This window comes from Notothenia coriiceps, unplaced genomic scaffold (genome assembly GCF_000735185.1).
Source record: "Notothenia coriiceps isolate Sejong01 unplaced genomic scaffold, NC01 NC01_scaffold00036399, whole genome shotgun sequence".
Taxonomy (NCBI): Eukaryota; Metazoa; Chordata; class Actinopteri; order Perciformes; family Nototheniidae; genus Notothenia; species Notothenia coriiceps.
The window spans coordinates 744,481-749,850 of NW_011369100.1; positions in this window are offsets into that span (position 1 = coordinate 744,481).

The following is a 5,370-nucleotide window of genomic DNA, read 5'->3' on the forward strand; positions in this document are numbered from 1 at the left end:
GTGGGGAGACTAATCAATGCGTAATGGTAAAGGAGGCGGCATCTCCAGAAGCTCAAGTTATTGCTTATGTGGGTTTGTTTTCTCCCGCTGTACACCGTGAACCCTCACGATTTGACTTCTAAAATCTAAAATACAGTACATGAAACAAACCATAGATTGTTTTAAATAAGATGGGTTGTTTTGTGTGGGTTTCTCGCCACATTAACCAAGTCATTTGAAGATGTCCTTCGTTTTTCTCTTTAAAAATAAAAAGTCTAAAACGACTCGGTTTGAAGAGTTAGGATATAAGACTCTTTCAGGGTGCAAAGCTTGTGGTTTATTGGTGACAATTATTGATCTTAATATTGGGGCTTATTAGTTGTTATGTTTCGTAACAAAAATATATTACAGGCTTCAGATCTGCAGCACATCGTGATCAATATTGTTTCTTGAATTGCATTGTTCTGTGATGCTACTGCATGGAGTTACACAGCTTAAAAGGTCAACATCGTTGGGCTACACTGCTCTGACATTTTCAGAAATAACCATAATCAATTAAATGCCTCTTGTGTGCCACAACACAGACCTGCCATCTCCGTGGGGATTTTAGAAAACTGCATGGAACATTTGTTGCGTATTCTGTGACTTCAGTTCTCCATATAAGGAGCCCATGCACTGCCTCTGAACCTTTAGAAGATTTCAGTCCAGTTTCATCCATTTTAGTTTTTCAGCACCGCGGAGAGCTCTAAAGCTCTCAACATCTTTCTCGTTTCCCGGTATGCTGCAGGTTACAGTTTCCAGAAATGTTTTACAGTGGATTCACTCAGCTGTACCACTTCTCCAGATCCACTCAGCACAGAGGGGTTCAGAGTCATGGTTAACTACACACAGCTGCTGAGCTTAAACAAAATAGACTATGGTCTCTTCGATAATTGACCCAGACCTCCAGCCCCAAACCAAATGGGGGTTAAGATTAATTCTCTTAAACATGTTTTTAAAAACACCAGCTGTTGCTCTTTTAAAAGGCAATTTGCAACAAAAGAAAAAGAAGTGGTGAGTGTTTTGCTCAAGGACGATTTGACAGTATAAGTGGTCGCTGATGGACACATAAGAAGTTGCACTTGTCAGACCTGTGGCCTTTTGTTCTCAGATCTTCAGCCAGTTAACTCCATTCACGCCCAGCCTCTGGTCCCCTCTGGCTCCATGGTGAGTTTTTGTAGGATGAATGCACAGGACTGTCAGAAGTCCCATTAGTGTATGCGGATCACACTCAGTGTTCGGTTTGAGCAGTCAGGCCCAGGGGCTATGTATTCATCAGGGCATTTAAATATTCCAGCGGTTGCCAAATGGCACCAAACACAGGCGTCCCAGCAGAGCGTGATGCCAGACTAGCTGCAAGCTTGTCAAGGCACAGATAGCCACAGTGCTTTAATTCAGGAGGTATTCAAAGTGGTTATTTAGTAAATGGTTATTTAGCATTTACATATCCTGTAATTTAAGCAAATTCTCAAAAACGTTCAGATTTTCGAACAGAACACGATGATATTTGCCTCAGAAATATGAGTGTATAAAAAAGCATGGCAGTTTTTTATCTCTCACTCCTCATATTTTCATTTGCCTTTGGTTTGTAAATCCTCTAAATGATTAGATCTTTCTATAAATGCGAATCCAGTTTCAGCCTATATCTTTTCACAGTATATTGACAGATACATTATGTATGGCAAGTCATATTATATGGTGGTGCTCTGTGGTGTAGTGGGATGGTCAGGATGACACCCTCAAGGTGCTGACATGCTTCATGAACACGGTCCATTCCAAGAAGTTCCAAGGTCATTTCAGATGATTGGTGTTGACACAGAGCTGTGCAGATGATTTAATTACACCGTCTGTGTGTTTATGGATTTACTCTTTGGATCAAGTAATTAGCATGTGTCCTCAACAAGGTTGAACAACTCATACGGCATTTTTGTGGTGTTTTGCGTAGACATCAGTTAAAAGATAGAAACCGCTCATGTGGATGTATGATAAATGCATTAATGTCAACAAAAATACAGAGATGGTTTATAAAGGCTTCCAGAAATAATAGTTATATCATCAGGCTATTTCTCTGTCCAGCCAGATAAAGCCTACTGACATTTTAAACTTGTACCACGGAAGTAATGCTGAGGGCTCTGGGATTAGGTTGTGTAACAGCAGGATACATTTTGTAAACAGGTCCTTAAGTGTGCTTAGTGTTGTAACTCGAATGCACCCACCCAAAACAAACACACAAAAACTGTCTGATAAACCCTCAGCAGACTTTCATGGAGGCTCAGACACACACACACACACACACACACACACACACACACACACACACACACACACACACACACACACACACACACACACACGTCATCCTTTTCTAATTTGACAGTCATTGACAGTAACAGTCCGTCCACTGTACACTGGTGCAGCCCTCAGTGCTGCGTGTTTTCTGTATTCGTAGTCAGGTCCAGCTCAGTGATTGAGATGATTAAACAGATGAGTCCCCTTCACTAGATACGTGCCATGGCTTGTTAAGTAAGAAGTTAAAGGGCAGCCCCCATTTGATTCGGGTCATCAATGAAGAATCTCGAAACATTTGAAATAATTGAAGCGAGCTTGTAAATTTAAGCCAGATATACCAAGTGAGCAGAACGAATCATCTACAGTACAAATACATGCTTCAATGCCTACAACGACCTGTACTGTACTTTACTGGGAAAGAAGTCTAGTTTAACCCCATAATAAACTTCATTTTTATGGAGCATTTCAACGAGATGCAAAGCTCATGACAAGCGATAAAAGGGTCATAAATAAAAAGCCAATAGGATGAGCAATAAAAAATCCCAGAAAGGCAGAAAAAGGTTAAAGGAATAAAACAGGCAAATTACACAAGGTACCCTATTGCAGGCGTGGGTACCACCCTGGCATGTTTTATGACATGCTGTTAATGAAGTCTGAATCGTCCTCATGACCTCTGGACACAATGACATGTGGATATCCTCAGGTGAGCAGCCCTCCCACACCACGTCATCTCACTCAGCCTCCCTCTGCCTCACCTCGGCTCTAATGAGTTATTGACCCCCCGCGGATGTGTAAAATAGAGTTGGTCTTCTTGGTTCTTTATTGCACATGGCAGCTGGTGTGTTTGTGTGTCTGCATCTCCCTTTCCGTGTTTGTGTGTACACATCCATGTATTCATGTGTTAAGCCATTTATTTGTGAGTTCATGTGTGTGCACTATATGCAGAGATGCCGGGAGTGGGAGGCTGATGTTTGCGCTTGAGGACAGTATGACTAGTTTTATCCCTGTCAGGATTGCTGGGATAATCTGTAATTTAACAACTGCTTCTTGTCAAAAAGCTACAAATGCGCTAAATGTGTATGTGTGGTTGCTACCTGTGGGTTTATTTCAGCATTAAAAAAGGTGCTGCGAAATGTATAAATATTACATCCGTATCATCTTAGATTATGGATATTGTAATGTTGCATGTAAGTGTCTCTCCCTGGTTTTAAGAGATGTACTGGTATTACAGTAAAGTGATGTTATTTCTTGAAGTTACCAGACGTTTCTAGCTGTTCTATGATTTAGCTTTACCCATTAAGTCATTATATCCACATTAATGTTGATTATTTATTAAATATAATTATGGACATTTTGGAAAAGCACCAACAGTCAACCCTGCAATATCTCTGCAATATCTCCCAGCCAGACATCAAAAGCATATTGTAACTTATAGAAAACCAAATCTGTTCAAACCTATGTTACTGGCACGATTACAGTCTGGCAAAAACACAAGAATACTGTTTAAATATGGTCTCACTCATTAAATCAGTCTATCATTTATATACAGCCCATCCTGGATAGGAAACAATGAAATCCACCCACTAGCGCCTTTTTAATTGTTTTTCACCTGGCTCCTTCTCACTGTGTCTATAGGGAAAGTATAGCTCTTGTCATCTGGTGAAGAGGTGTAGAAGGGATTAGAACAGAAAGGGAGGTGTCTGTCAGCGTGAGTGCTTGTGCCTATACAGTAGCTAAAGCACACACTGCCGCATGCGTCTGGGGCTTTGAGAACTCCTTGAGTACAGTACATCACTGCAGGATCAGCCGTAAGTCCCTTAACTGCCACTGCACCCTGGCACATCTGCTGAAAAATGTAACGTGCGGCCATGAAACTAAGCTAAACCATACTTTTACTTACCTTGTCTTGTCAGCTCAGCCTTGTAGTATAACTTTTAGCCTTGTTGCATTGCAGAAAAAAAATACAGATGTTCGTTTATCTCATGGTGTATAATTAAAAACTAAAGACAGCACAGCGCCCAGCCTGCAAAGCCTCATTGAAATAGGAATTATTTCCCAAGGACTTAGTTTTTTGTATATCCGTCTCATCTGTTGAATACAACCCCCACTGCAGAGGTGTTGAGCAGATGCTATGTGAACTTTTGAACACAGAGCTTTTAACAGGTTCACACTGTCTGTGTAGCCGCGGCCCCAAATTGAAAAGGAAGCTTCTCCTTTTTTTTTTTAAGTGAGACAAGTGATGAAACCTTTATGTTGCAGCTGCTTCACTGAACTGAGAGGACGGCTAAGAGGAGACGGATATTAGCTGTAAAGTTCAGCTCAGGACTAGAACAGACATTACACATTCAGAGTTCATTGCCCATCATTGCTGTGCATAGACTTGTATGAATGTTGGAGCACACTGGATAGCATCCAACATGGAACAATTTTGATCTAATCTGCCTCTTGAAATCATATTTGTTTGGCAGATGTGAGGTCCCGTTTCATTGGATCATATTCAGAATTTCATTGCCATTTCAGCAGATTGATACTTAAATGTCACTGGCTTTAATGCGGTTGGCTCAGATTCAATCCATTGTTTTGGATTTGCTTGCCGTTTTTTTATTGTGTAAATGTGCTGACAATCAAAGGCAGTCAAGTTCAGGCCATAAACTTCTCTCTAATCCCTAAAGATGTACTTGTTTAAATAAGGACACATATTATGCAACTTTTCAGGTTCATCTTTTGTATTTCGGGTTCAAACTAGAACATGAATAGATGCTGTAATGTTCAAAAAACCCTTTATTCTTCTAATACTGTCTGCCTGATTATAGCTGTATTCACGTTCTGTCTGAAAGCTTTGGTTCAGCGCCTGTGTCTTTAAGCCCCTCTCCCAAAAAGACCCAGTTTGCTTTGATTGGTTGCTGGGTCTGCGCTGTCAAACAATGGCCTTTTCACAGCAGCATCACTGCGGTCAGAGAGACTCGCTGTGTCTACTTCCCACTTCTAGGGTGAACAATAACTGAAGTAAAGGCTTATTAAATAAAAAACTTTACGCACCACATTTTCCATCAGGAATCAGAT